General features: G+C 39.1%; 1 long non-coding RNA gene across 1 annotated transcript in view; it reads right to left on the minus strand.

Moving 5' to 3' along the window:
- Positions 1-460: 460 nt before the first annotated feature.
- Positions 461-15720, minus strand: part of LOC136793235 (uncharacterized) — a 232932-nt gene continuing 217672 nt past the window's right edge. The window contains exon 3 of the long non-coding RNA XR_010838235.1: positions 461-1666. This is a non-coding gene — a long non-coding RNA (uncharacterized lncRNA). The remainder of the gene's footprint in view (positions 1667-15720) is intronic.

A 15720-nucleotide genomic window follows, 5' to 3' on the forward strand; every position in this document is an offset into this window, starting at 1 on the left:
GTTAAATAAAAGATGGAAAATTGGAGAAGGGCCATTGCTAAATCTTTAAGCTCTTCCAAAAGGTTTCTGTGTGCAGTTGTTGCTTTCTATCTCTCAGCCCTCAACTTAACTGATGAGCATTTACACAGTTACTGAGAAGTAAGAAGCCACTCAGAGGCTCCAAACTGAGGAGTCTGCTGCTTGCTGTTGTTATTTTGTTTTAATGGATTTGTTTATGGGCCTGACAAATGAATTTACTATCAGCAGGCCCTTTTCCACCCCCCTTTTCAGTTTTATTATCATTATTATTTTTTTAAATCAGGCAACACTTTGTTGAACAATTCTGACCCTGAAGAATGCTTGCTGGCACACTGTCCAAGAAATCCAGCAGAAGTTTGTATGATTATCTTTATGAGTGAGTACAGTTTAGTCTAGTGCCTTTTTTGTTGAATAACACCATCACCCAGAGTCCCCCAACAAATAGGAGAGTTGGTCTTACCTTCGACTGGGTGTTCACCAACCATCATGGTCCAGAGAGGTCACGGAAGAGAACCTCACACCATGCAGCGAAACCACCATCAAGTTCACATTTGTCAACCTCACGGTCACGCTTCAGCTTGTCGGTAATTTCTCCGGTAGCGACATCTGGAGGTCTGTTCCATTGCTCTCACCCACGGTCAGCATTCAGCTCCAGGGAGGCAAATCCGAGCTTCAAAACAATGCCATTTCAGTCTCCTCGCCTTTTTAGACCCAACTGAACAACTTAGTGGGAGGAAGAATAGGGCCATGCAAAAAGCTCAGGAAAAAGAGTCACCCAGACTTGAATTTGAATCCTGCTCCATCACTGACTAGATAAAACCTGTAATAAGGGTTGAACTGCTTTGAGTCTCTCTTTTTTTAGAAGTCAGAGCGTTAGCATTAAGCTACAACAGCTAACACACATATACAAAGCCAAGTATAACCCTGGCATATAATACTTGCTTAACAAACATGCTCTCTCCTCACATCCTCATTACTCTCAGAAATGCACCTGCTCTACAGTGGGCTTCCTGGGACCTGAAGCACAGGAAGCGTGGTTTCAGGCCATGGCTGTCTGTTTTTATTTCATTAGGCTTGAGAGAGCCTCTTTGAGATGAAAAACATTCCATCCTAAAGATGGAAGAAAGCAGAACTTCTGCTAACCTCTCCTCCTGACTCCAGTTTCTTTCTGTGCTCTGTCGTGCCCTAAACAACGAGGTTGTGAACCGTGCATGGCAATCACCATCATCCAGACACTGAGATGGCCCATCACCACTCAGAGACAGTGTCCCAGAGGATGCTGGTCCCGCTCTTCTCCCTTCGTCTCCTCATCCCGGGTCAAAGAATGGGAGAGGCTGCAGATCCTTAGTCCTTGTGGGTCGGGCCAACATGGGCCACCTTGTGAACTCAGTCTCACTCTCTCATTTCGCAGAAGGCAAGGTGCTCTGAAGTTATCCTATCTTTCTGACCTTTGTAGCCAACTGGATAGGTTGGGTTACATTGAGGTAACAAAACATCCTGAAATTCTCAGTGGTCTAAAGCGACAAAAGTTTACTTCTTGGTTGTATGATGTATCCATTGCAGATGGGCTAGAGGCTCTGTTTTAAGATCTCTCTCACTCCAGGATCCAGTCTAATGCAATAGCCACTCTATGGGACATTGCTAATATCTGTGACAGAAAGAAAAGAGAAAGCCAGGTTGCGCCTTGCAAGTTACATCTGGAAGACAACACATCATCTTTTAGTGATGAAAATAAGACACAGAACCATGCTAGAATTTGAGAGGGCAGAAACACACACCACCATCATGTCTTAAAGAAGAAAACACTTTTATACTACACCCATCACACACCTGTAAGACATGGTAATCAGCCATATTAACCCCATTAAAAAATGCATATATGTCCGTGAAAGAATTGGTAAGCTGGACTTTGTTAAAACTAAAAATTTCAGCTATGAAAAGACACTGTCAAGAGAATGAAAAGACAAACCATAGACTAGGAGAAAATATTTGCAAAAGACATAGCTGAAAAAGGACTGTTACCCAAAATATACAAAGAACTCTTAAAACTCAACAATAAGAAAACACACACAATTAAAAAATGGGCCCAAAAAAACCACTTATGGTTGCCAAAGGGAATAGTGGGGTGGGGGGAAAGAGATAAATTAGGAGTTTGGGATTAGCAGACACACACTTCTGTATAGGTAAAATAGGTAAACAACAAGGACATATATAGCATGTATATGTATATACATATATACACACACACACACACAGCATGTATATATGTATAACATGTACAGCACAGGGAATTATACTCAATATCTTTTTTAAAAATTAATTAATTTATTTATGGCTGTGTTGGGTCTTTGCTGCAGTGGCAGGCTTCTCATTGCGGTGGCTTCTCCCGTTGCAGAGCACGGGCCCTAGGTGCGTGGGCTTCAGTAGTCGTGGCACGAGGGCCCAGCCACTCCACGGCATGTGGGATCTTCCCGGACCAGGGCTCGAACCCCTATCCCCTGCATTGGCAGGCAGACTCCCAACCACTGGGCCACCAGGGAAGTCCTACTCAATATCTTTTAATAACCTACAATGGAAAAGAATCTGAAAAAGAATATATATATGTGTGTGTGTGTATATATGTATACACACACAACTGAATCAGTCTGCTATACACTTGAAACTAACACGACATGGTAAATTATAAGAAGGGGTGAGCTCACATCCTCCTCCACCATCTTGCAGGCCAAACGGCGACATTGTAAATAAACTCTACTTCCATTAAAAAAAAAATGGGTCAAAAACCTTGACAGACAGCTCACCAAAGAAGATGGCAAATAAGCATATGAAAAGATACTCAGCATCATATGTCATTAGGGAATTGCAAATTAAAACGAGATACCACTGCACACTTATTAGAAAGGTCAAAATTCAAAACACTGACAACACCAAACGCTGAAGAGGATGTGGAGCAACAGGAACGCTCTTCACTGCTACTGGAAATGCAAAACGGAAAAGCCACTCTGGAAGACAGATTTGCAGTTTTGTGTTTGTTTTTGGTTTTTTTAAATAATACTAAACATACTCTTACCATATATTCCAGCAATCGCACTCCTTGGTGTTAACACAAATGAGCTGAAGACTTATGTTGACACAGAAAGCTGCACATGGATTTTATAGCAGCTTTATTCATAATTTCCAAAACCTGGAAGCAACTACAATGTCATTCAGTAGGTGAACAGATAAATAAACTATGATACATCCTGACAATGGAATATTAGTCAGCATTACAAAGAAATGAGTTATCAAGCTATGAAAAGACACAGAGGGGCCTTAAATGCATATCGCTAAGTGGAAGAAGTCAGTATGAAAAGGCTCCTACTGTCTGATTCCACCTATAGGACATTCTGGAAAAGGCAAAATTATGAAGACAAAAAAAAAAAAAAAAAAAAATCAGTGGTTGCCAGAGGAGAGAAGGATGAATAAGGTGGAGCACAGACGATTTTTAGGGCAGTGAAACTATTCTGTGTGATACCATAATGATGGACACACGTCATTATAAAATTTTCCAAACTCATAGCATGTACAGCACCATGAGTGAACCCTGAAGTAAACTATGGACTTTGGGTGAGAATGACGTGTCTGTGTAGGTTCATCAACTCTAAGAAATGCATCACTCGGGTGGGGGGATGCTGATAACGCAGGAGGTGATGCGTGAGTGGGAGAGGATGCGTATGGGAAATCTCTGTACCTTCTACTGATTTTTGCTGGGAACCTAATACTGCTCTAAAAAAAAAAAAATCAAGTCTATTTTTAAAAAATGAATACATGTCATAGAGGTTAAGTGTCTTGGGTAAGGTCATGCAAAAGAGTGCCTTGCACACAGGAGATAATAAATATTTGTTGAACGAGTGAGGGAAGGCACATGTGAACTAATGAAAAAGTAAAATGATGAAAGCCAGGGTGCAAATCCAGGTGAGCTGATTCTTGATACAGGGTTCTTTCTGTTCCCAGCATACTGCTACCCAGCTCCTTGCCCACCCCTGCGCCCACGCAGGCTACTAGCAACTAAATTCCACCCCAGGAAGGTTTCTGGGTTTTACTTGTCTGTGTTTGTAAAATAACTGGGATTCCTGAGTTCTAGAACAGCAAACAGTAAACAGTCACCGTTGTAATGAAACACAAGCACGTGGACACATACCCACAGATACACAAAAACTGTCAACTTATCATAAGAGCAACAAGGGCGTAGGGCAAGGAAATATTAATCCACACAGTTCAGGCTAAAACCTGTTACCAAGGACAAAGCTGCAACAGCAATGCTGAGTCCACAGATGGTTATTATTTATAATTTCGCTTCACTGTGGCAATGACACCGAGTTTCCAGAGGTGGCGTAAGTCCTGAAGAGATAACTGTAGCATCCAGGGTTAAAAAGAGAGCCCCAAAGACTAGAGAAATGAAAGAGACAGAGAGCGTTTAACTGAAAATGCCTCTAGAACCAGGCGGAACAGAGAGGATAAAAAAAATTCCTCCTCTCTGAGAATCAGAAACAGCTCGTGAGCCAAATACATCTGTTGAATGTTGAAGGTGACAAAATGCAGCTCAGAGAGAGAACGCAGTGAATCATTAAAAAAAAGTTCCTAAGAAACTTAACAAGTACATCGAGACACTGCTCAAGTATGTGCTTTGACGGCTCATGGAAATATCTTGGGGAAGGGACTCAAATGGTTTGGAGGATGCAGCCTCTCGGCTTGGACGATTCACTCATCGCTGAGACGGCAGCAAGTCCAAGTAACCGCAATTGGGAGTTTCTTGGGATGAGGTAGAATCCTCTAAGCCGTGCCTCACAAAGGCATCTAGGCGTTCAGGTAATGGCGTGTGGGGGGGATGGATGAAAGAAAGGTGGATTATTTCCTTCGGATTTTCAAATGTATTTTTAATGGATAAAACAGTTCTAATCCAGAATTTCTGTAAGAACAAAGCAGTACACGGTGAAAAGTCCCCCCTTGCAACTCTCTTTCTAGCCACTCAATTCTCCTTTTCAGAATCAGAGATCGATTCCTAGCACATTCTTCCACAAATATATTTATGCAAACATATCAATGCTTTACATTTTCCTTCTTTTAATTCAAATGCCAACCTACTGTTCAAACTATTAGGCACCTGAAATAGAGCTTGGAAGCAAGTCTTAACATTAAACAGATATAAAAACACCAATGAAATGACTATCTCAGATTGCTATCATATCACTACAGAGAAAGAAGAAGGAATTTCACTAACTTATGGACCCAGTAAATTCTGACTCTACAGAATATACTGTAAAGAACTAAAAGGAACTGTAAAGAAATCTGACTTTTACTTATTTTGTTTGTCGTTCAGTAGTGGTAGAGGGTAGTTTTTCTGAAACAGTTTTGAGTATACTGTAGAAGAGAGAAAAATAAACACAGTGATGTAACTGGGAATCATGGGTATCTCTCACGTGAGAGAGGGAGATACGTATACGAGAAAAGTGAGAAAGGAAAAACCCTGTGCGGAGACTAAAATGATATCACGGACTGAACATGTGTGTCCCCCGGCCCCATTTGTATGTTAAAGCCCTCACGATGGTGTTTGGAGGTGGGGCCTTTGTGAGGTAAGTAGGTTTAAATGAAGTCATGAGGGTGTGGCCTTCCTGATGACTTTAGTGTCCTTGTAAGAAGAGGAATAAAGAGCTGAGCGTGCCCTTTCTCCACCATGTGAAGACACAGTGAGGAGGTGGCCGTCCACAGAGCCCTCACTGGGGGGCTGAACCGACCAGCCCCGTGCTCTTGGACTTTCCAACCTTCAGAACTGGGAGAAATAAGTGTCTGCTGTTTAAGCCAGCCGGCTATGGTATTTTGTTATGGCAGCCTAAGCAGATTAAGACAAATGAGAACTATTAATATAAACTAGTTCCATTCACTGAAAAGGTCTGAAAATGCGGTCACTCCACAAGCAACAAGTACGTCTTGGGAATGCCCAGATCTTGGTTTCGAAATTCTATTCCCCACTTTAAAAATAAAAAAAAAGAAGAAGAAGAAGAAGAAGAAAGAAAAACCTCAGAATCTTGGGAAATGGCTCTTTCTGTGTCAAAAGCAAAGAAAATACAAAGTAGTCCTGTAACATCTTATTACTGTGTCAAGAAATGCTCAAAGATTGATCCAGACGTGTCAACATACACACGAGCCTGCATGAAGGGGCTTCCAACGGCTGGGTTTGGAGTAAGCTGAGCATTAAAGAAATAATCATAGTGGATGATAACATATTGAATTTGAAAAATCAATTAATGTATAATAGAGTTAAAAAAAAAAAAGAGGAAGGTGGAACCCTTCTCTCATAAGAACCCCTGACAATAAAGTTACATTAGTATCTTTAAAAAATGACTATTTTGCCACCTCCAATCTACTCATTGGTTCAGGCAAGAATCAACAGAGACTGGAGCCAGCCAAGTCTAGTGACTTGTCCAAATCTAAGGTTGCATAACCCAAGTAAGTTCTGACAAGTCTCTGTGAAGAATAACCCGACTCCACTGAGTGAAATGTTGTGGGCATGTGTACATGATCTCAAAGTACCACGCCTCAGATGTCGTCGTATTCGTTCGCTCAGGCTGCCATAACTAAGTGCCACAGACCTGGGGGACTTCAACAACTGAAATGTATTTTCTCACTGTTCTGGAGGCTGGAAGTCCACGATCAAGGTGCCAGCAGAGTCGGTTTTACCTGAGGCCTCTCTCCTTTCCTTGCAGATGGCGGCCCCCTTGCTGCCTTTTCCCATGGGCTTCACTCTGTGCCCACGTGGCTCTGGTGTCTCTTAATATGTTCAAATTTCCTCTTCTTAAAAGGATACCAGTCACACTAGATTAACCCCTACCCATACCACCTCATTTAACTTTAATTACCTTTTTAAAAACCCCGACTACAGCTACCCTCACATTCCAAGGTGCTGGGGGGTTGGGGCTTCGACATATGAATGTGGGGAGAATACAGTTCAGTCCATATCAGACGTGTTGCTAAATACAAAGGGAACTACAATGGAGAAGTCTGGCGGCCACTACCTTAACCAAATGAATAAACTTACCACTAAGAGCATCTCTGTAATATTCTTGATGTTTCACTAGAATGTGATTGTGTGGAAACAATCAAATAAATCCAGATTATGAAAATTTCTATAAGACAACTGGCTGGTATTCTCCAAAAAGATAACTGTCATGAAATACAAAAGGCAGGTAGACGAGATAAACAGAAGCTAAAGAAGCATGACAACCAAATTCTACAAAAAAAAAGAAGCCAAATCTCCAAAAAAAAAAAAAAAAAAGCCATAAATTTTTTTTGTGATAACCAAGGAGATGTGAATAATATATTAGATGATACTATTGTTTCAATGCTAAATTTCTTAGGTGTGTGGTGGCGTGGCTTTGTATTTAGGGATGACTGTTATGCTTTCTACAGTTTATTTTTAAACAGTTTCCCCAAAGATGTCTGCAAATTAACAATTAGAGAGTCTACAGACATCAAGAACAGACTTGTGGTTGCCAAAGGGACTGGAGGGGGAGTGAAATATTGGGAGTTTGGGGTTAGCAGATGCAAACTATAATACACAGAATTAATAAACAACAGCATCCTACTGTACAGCACAGGGAACTATATTCAATATCCTACTATAAACCATAATGGAAAAGAATATGAAAAAGAATATACATATATGTATAATGGAGTCACTTTCCTATACAACAGAAACTAACACAACACTGTAAATCAACTATACTTCAATAAAATTTTAAAAAACAATTAGCAAGTATACTTGAAAATTATATATTTATCTGAATATTCTTTTTTTTTTTTTTTTTTTTGCGGTATGCAGGCCTCTCACTGTTGTGGCCTCTCCCGTTGCGGAGCAAGCACAGGCTCCGGACGCGCAGGCGCAGCGGCCATGGCTCACGGGCCCAGCCGCTCCGCGGCACGTGGGATCTTCCCGGACCAGGGCATGAACCCGTGTCTCCTGCATCGGCAGGCGGACTCTCAACCACTGCGCCACCAGGGAAGCCCTATCTGAATATTCTTATAACTTTTCTATTTAAAATTTTTCAAAGTGTAAAGTTAGAGGGGATGATAGATAGATAGTATCTACATCATTGGAGGTAACTCTCTATCATATATAAGGAATATACTGGTTCTGTTTCACATCTGTATATTTTTTTCCATGTATATCCATTATTTAACCAGTTCTCTATTACTGAATATTAAGATTATCTTTAATCTTTTCTTTTCTTATAAACAATGGTGCAAAAGTAATCCTGTACATACATCTTTTGGGAGAGGTGTGAGTATATCTTTAGGATAAATTCCCAGGAGAGGAACTGCTAAAGTTTTTTCTTGAATTGCTAGGCAAAACAGTTATTTCTTCAGTTTGCTGTTATTCTGAATCAAAGTAAAACAAGCCAGTTTTAAAAAGAAAGCCTCCTTAATTCACAGTGAAGAGCTGATTTCTTTACCTTAATGGTTTAATTCAAGGCTTGAATTATTCAACTTTAAATGCAAAACATCTAACACAGTGTGTTGTACAAAATGGATACGTGCATTCATCAAATGTGTTTGAATGAATGAATAGAAGCTTCTAGACACCAGAAGCATTAACTGTGGAATTATAAAATAAACACGTCCTCCCTCCCCACATTCCAAAGAGGCTGCAAGAATCTTAATGGCATCTCACTATAACACACACACACACACACACACACACACACACACACACACACACACACACACACACACACACACACACACTAGATGTCAAGGCACATCTCCTATGGATCTCATCCAAGTCACCAAAATGACCTCCTTATAATGGACTCCCAAGACAAAATTATAGCGTAGCAGTTGGGAATTTAAAGTTTATAAAACACTGTGAATTCTCTAGCTCCTTGCCTACCCCCTGCTGCTGCTGTTTTTCTCTCCGCTGGTCTGATTCCTCCGTCACTTTGCTCCATATCTGGGCTATTTAGAGGGAATGGCCAATTGAGAGCTCACCACGGCCGGGGCCCATTGAGGACAGAGGAGTAAGGGACCTTGAGCCAAGTCACTGGATCCCTCAAGGGTTCTATTGTATCATCTATAAAGTAAAGGGGTTGGAAGCACTGAGATTTTTCCCCACATTCTGTAGCTCTTTGGAGAAATTATGTTATCAATCCACGCCATGAGTTGTTAATAGTTAACAGCCACATATGAAAAGGGGACAAAACTTGCATTAAAATATCTACAAACACAGTGTAGCAGAACGACTGCACACATCAGAGGAAGAAGATTTTCGTAAGTCAGGTTCCCAAATGAGCTTCTCCTTGCCCAGTTTTACTCATTCTGGTTCTTGTAGGTAAGTAGGTGGCACACAAGTCTTGAGCATAAACCCGCTCCCAGTCTCAGAGGTCTGTTATACCATCGCAAAAGGCCACCCACAGCATGTACAAACCACTGTTTTTTGAGGATCTGCCATCTTCAAAGGGCTCTAGGTGCTGATACAGACTGGAAAACTCTAAATTCCACCTCCAACTACTGCATGTGATTCTCTCTGAATGAGCCCTCTATAAAGTAAGAGATAACAATGCCTCACCTACCTGTTCCTCGAAGTTCATTCCCTTGGTGGAAACCATTTATTGTCCATCAGCTCTTAGACAGCTGTTCCTAACACTGAGGTTATCCCCTCAGGCCAAGACAGGTTAGTTCAAGGAATCAAACATGATTGTTTTCATATTTTAAAAGTTAAAAATGGTTTCTAGCATAGAAGAATCAAAATGATAAAGGGAATGGGAAGTCATCTCTTCCCAGGAATATTTCAAGATACTAGCATGTTTAACCCAGAAGAGAGAGAGAAGGAGGAACACGATGGTTGTCTACAAATATACAAAGAGCTAACAGGTGGAAGGTACATGAGGCTGGTTCTTTGTGAATCTGGAGAGCAAACTTTTGAGAGGTAAAATGTTCAGAGTGAAAGATCTTGGTTCAGTTTGATGAAGGCCTTTCTAAAAAGTAGAGATCTTTAACAATGGAATACATTTTCTTTGACTTATTGAGTTCTGAAGAATGTGAAGAATTCAAGAAAATGTTTGATGGTAATTCTCAGGTGTGGTGTGGGATGGGAGATGAAGCCAGTAAATTTTAAAATATAGTAAATCCTATAACAAGTAATATTTGACAAATCTCATGTATAAAATCCTATAAGACAAGTAATATTTGACATATATCTTCCATGAAGTAATAATCAGACTTCAATAATATTTTCCATCTTCACAAAAGAGAGAAAAAAGAAATTGAATTTATTATAAGATTGTGCCAATTATGAAAAAGAAAGTAGAATGTAATGATCCAAGTAGAGAATTAAAAGTAATAAAATATGACTACAAAATTCATGGCCATACAGAAGCATAATACTGAAAGCAAAGTGGGAGAGTACGTCAAGAATTACAAAGATCCAGTGCTTGCAAAAAAATATAAATCTTGCATAGGAAACTGCAAAAGTATGACTCATGGAAAACTGAAGGGTAGTTTTTCCATGAATTAAAAATAACAAATTTCACTATTAAAGAATTAAAAACTAACACAAATCAACAAACATGAACAAAATTAAAAGGAAAGCATTAATGCAATAAGATCAGAAAAGGAAATAAGATGTACACAGATCGGGGAGGAAGAAATAAAAGTGTCTCTGTTCACTGATGACATAATTGTCTATATAGAAAATCCAAAAGAATTGACAAAAACCGTCTGGAACTAATAAGTAATTATACAAAGGTGTAGAATCAAGTTTAATACACACAAGTCAATTACTTTTCTATATACCGGCAATGAATACATGGAATTTGAAATTCAAAAACACAATGCCATTTACATTAGCACGCCCAAAGATGAAATACTCAGTTATAAGTTTAACAAAATACATATAAGATCTATATGAGGTGAGGAACACTACAAAACTGATGAAAACAACCAAAGAACAACTAAACAAATGGACAAATATTCCATGTTCACGGATGGGAAAAATCAATATGATTAATATGACAGTTCTGCACAACTTGATCTATAGATTCAACACAATCCCAACCAACATCCAGCAAACTGTTTTATGGATATCAACAATCTGATTCCAAAGTTTATAAGGAGAGATAAAAGACCTAGAACAACCAACACAACATGGAAGGAAAAAAACCAAGTCAGAGGACTGACACTAACTTGAGTTAAGACTTACTATAAAGCAACAGTCATCAGGACAGACTATAAAGCAACAGTCATCAGGACAGATGTGGTATTGGCAAAAGTAGAGACAAAGAGATCAATGGAACAGAATGGAGAGCCCAGAAATAGAGTCACGTTAATATCATCAACAATACCGGGAGGGGGAAGGGTAAGCTGGGACGAAGTGAGAGAGTGGCAGGGACATACAGACACTACCAGACGTAAATTAGATAGCTAGTGGGAAGCTGCCGCATGGCACAGGGAGATCACCTCTGTGCTCTGTGACCACCTAGAGGGGTGGGATAGGGAGGGTGGGAGGGAGGGTGATGCAAGAGGGAAGAGAGATGGGAACATATGTATATGTACAACTGATTCACTTTGTTGTAAAGCAGAAACTAACACACCCTTGTAAAACAGATATACTCCAATAAAGATGTTAAAAAAACATATATATAGTCAACAGATCTTTGACAAAGAAGTGATACATCCAGACAATGGATTATTATACAGCACTGAAAAGAAATGAGCTATCAAGCCATGAAAAGACACGAAGGAACCTTAAATGCATGTTACTAAGTGAAAGAAGTCAATCTGAAAAGGCTACATCTGTATCAGTCCAATAATATGACATTCTGAAAAAGGCAGAATTACGGAGATCATAAAATGATCAGTGGTTGTCAGGCGTTTGGGAGGAGGGAGAGATGAATCAAAAGAGCACAGAAGATTTTTAGGTTAGTGAAACTCTTCTGTATGTTACTAGGAGGGATACAAGTCCTACATTTGTCCAAAACTGTAGGTTATACAACACCAAGAGTGAACCCTAATGTAAACTATAGTCTGGATTATAATGATAATTCAATGTAGGTTCATCATTTGTAATCAAGGTAGCAGTCTGGTGGAGAATGTTGACAGTGGGGAAATGTCTATACGTGCAGGCAGTGGTTGGGGTGGGGGGAGGTCTTGGGAATTCTCTGTGCTTTCCACTCAATTTTACTGTGAACCTAAACCTGCTCTTAAGGTCTATTATTTTTTAAAAATCTGCTACAGCAAATATGAGGCCAGCCTCTTATGTCAATGGGAAATAATGGCCGAGTTGAGCATTTAGCACTCTTTAATTTGTAATGTTATGAAGGTAAGTTGTAGTTCTGTACTGCATTGTTCTTCCCCCCAGCTCTTCTGGAGACTGGGTCTGGGGGTCTAGTCCTAAGTATTTCAACACTTTCGACTCCTGCAGATTATTTGAAGTTCTTTTCCCTGTTATCTTGCATAATATAGACTGAGTCATCAATTTGATGATGGGGTCACCCAACATTGAGACAGAGAAAGAATCAAGATGGCAGGTTACCAGGGGAACATGGCCAAGGGCTAATGGGCAGTTCAAATTAAAATCTGTTTCTTAACTTAGTATTTACAACATATACAACATATATTCAATAGATGTTAAATGAGATTACTTTTCAATGATATACTGTGATTGGGTTTTAGAATTAAACATTGCAAATCTGATTATTTAAATCTAGGTAACAAATACAATCATGAGTTGTGGGGGGTTGGTGAACAGTACATTCTGAAATATTTTTTTAGGCAAAAAACCCACTTAATATACTGAAAAGCAACTATGCTGCATCTGACTTGAAATAATCTTGAAAAAGTTTAAAAGTTCAAGGTTTTAATATTGAACTTTATACACTGAAAGTCACCTTTCTGATTTTAAGCTAAACAGTTAAATCTGGCAGTAATGAATAACAGAAATGGTAGTCTTAAAATTTTTGCTTGAACAGAGGAAAGACTCTTCTCCCTACTGCTAATGGGTTAATTAGCAACCAGACACACACAGAAGCTTTGATCTTTCACTGATTACATTTTCCTGGTCAAGAGAATAGGCTACCATCACAAGGCCCTTGACTCACATGAGGCTTCCTCATCTCCTCACCACTGGGATTCTGAGCAGCTATCAATCACTCAGACTAGTATTTTGAGTGAGATCTGCTGTAAATGTTCATTAAAAACTCAAACGATGTCACAAGAATCTGTGGAAATTAAATGGTATTAAATACAGGGGAAAAAACGTTTGTATATCCCTTGGTCAGGATTCTAAAGTTTTCTTCCTCTAGACTATACACATTTCTAACTACATTTGTTTAAGAATAATGACAGTTCACACTTAAATACTGTTTTCAGCATTTTACACACACTAACTCATTTCATTTCACAGCAATGTTATGAAGCGTATACTATTGACACCTCTGGGTTACAGACACGGAAACAGATACCAAGAGGTTAATTAACTTGCTCAAGGTCATGCGTTAGCCAACCTGGGTAGCTGGGCTCTTAGCCACTATGTTATTCTGCGTCTTAGGTAATTTATCTTCTTGATGTTTCAAAGGAGATTTTCTTCTTTCATTGTAAGGTTGTTTCGAGAACTAAGCAAATGCATCTATATAAAGCATTTAAAACAACTCTGGAACTAAGGAAGCACCTCCTAAATGCTAGCTGTTCACGTTATTATTATCATTAACATTTGTGTATCTTCTAAAAAGCTACCGAATCTATTTGATTTGGATATATCCGAATTCTCTTACTTTTAACAGGTTACCTGTTGATACGCATGTATTTTACAAGTATACAATTTTCAAACAGCAGTTTTATTTCCTTCTAAGGGTCTCCTTATCATTTTATTTTCTTGTTTAATTGTATTGCCTGGAGTTTCTAGAGCAATGTTCAGTACAGGGGGTAAAAACGGGAATCTCATTTCTGTTCCTGACCTCAGGCTCCATAAAAATGGACTTACGTCTCCAATTTCCTCATTAAGCACATGGCTGAATTTCAGAGTGTGTGTGTGTGTGTGTGTGTGTGTGTGTGTGTGTGTGTGTGTGTAAAGTAGTGGTAGGAAAGTATCCCTCTACTGTTATTTTACTAAAGAGTTTTCATTAAAAATGTATGCTGATCTTATCAAATATATTTTAGGTGTTAGTCACTCTGATAATACGCTTTTTCCCCTTTGACCAGTTAAAACACTAATTCAGTGCAATGACTTATGTAATATATAGGAACAACCTTATTTTCCTAGAACAAAATGCACTTGGTTGTAATGTCACAGTCTATGAATTTATTGGTGAATTATATTTAATATGTTATTAACATTTTTTTGCCTCAATATAATGGATTTTGTTCTCTAGAGTTCTGGGTGTGTGTGTGTGTGTGTGTGTGTGTGTGTGTGTGTGTGTGTGTGTGTGTGTGTACCATGTTACTGTGGCTTTGAAAAAGAAATTTGACAAGTAAATGTTTTCTCTGTTCTATTATATTCTGTAACAATAACAGCACTGGCTCTTTTTACTCATAGAAAGTGACAAAGAATGTCCTCGTGAAACTGACTTTGACACAACCTTTTAATAATTTCGGAAACTTTTAAATTCTGCTCATGATTATATAATAGGTTCTATTTGGGTTTTCTCTCTCTTCTGGGGTCAGTTTTGGCTGTTCATATTTCCCAAGGGGAAAAAAAATCATTATTTATAACAGGTTTTCAAATTTTGCCTGAAGTTTTAAACGCAGCCGCTTCTATTAACATTGTCTTTATCTGTATGCTTCCCTCGACTCATTTATAAATTTGCCTATTTGTGCTTTCTCCCTTTTTCCTTAATTAATCTAAATTTACCTGCTTATTTTTTTAATTAAAACCTGCCACAGATTGGTTTTATTTAATAGACCCAGGTTTCTCCCTCAAATGCCTAATTTACTTATTCTCGTTTTACTTTTTCTGATGTATGTAGACTGGGAATGTTTTTTTTCCACAAGAGTATTCTCTTCCCAGAGTTGTTTATTGTTATTTTACTTAACAAATGTGCAATTCTGCTTTGAATTTCCTCATTGACTTAAAAAAGAAAAACTCATAGGCTACTTTTATTACCAAGTACTTGGGATTTTTGTTTGCTTGACTCTATTTTTGCTATTTTATGCTTTATTGCAATGTAGTTAAGAGAATGAGGTCTGTATTATTTCTACTTATTAGAATTTGTTGAGTTATTTTTTTAATGTCCTAATATATCATGACACTTGGTGGGAAGTGTCTATTTTCCGTTTCATCAGGATCTGGATTTTGTTCTACATTTATTAGAATGTCCTTGTTATGCCAATCAGATTCACTATACACTTACTTCTTTGTGTCCAAAGCTGTGTCATGTGTTGAAAAGGGTGAGGGAAGCTGCACGTCATTATGTGTTTCTGTCTACTGCCCCCTTTCTTCATTTGTCGCCTTATGTATGCAGAGCCTGCCGAATTTGGATTTATGACAATTATCGTTATAAAGTAGCACTCTGGGGGCTTCCCTGGTGGAGCAGTGGTTGAGAATCCGCCTGCCAATGCAGGGGACACGGGTTCAAGCCCTGGTCCAGGAAGATCCCACATGCCGTGGAGCAACTAAGCCTGTGCACCACAACTACTGAGCCTGCACTCTAGAGCCTGTGAGCCACAACTCCTGAG

The sequence above is a fragment of the Kogia breviceps genome, chromosome 19, assembly GCF_026419965.1.
Source record: "Kogia breviceps isolate mKogBre1 chromosome 19, mKogBre1 haplotype 1, whole genome shotgun sequence".
NCBI classification, from domain to species: Eukaryota; Metazoa; Chordata; class Mammalia; order Artiodactyla; family Physeteridae; genus Kogia; species Kogia breviceps.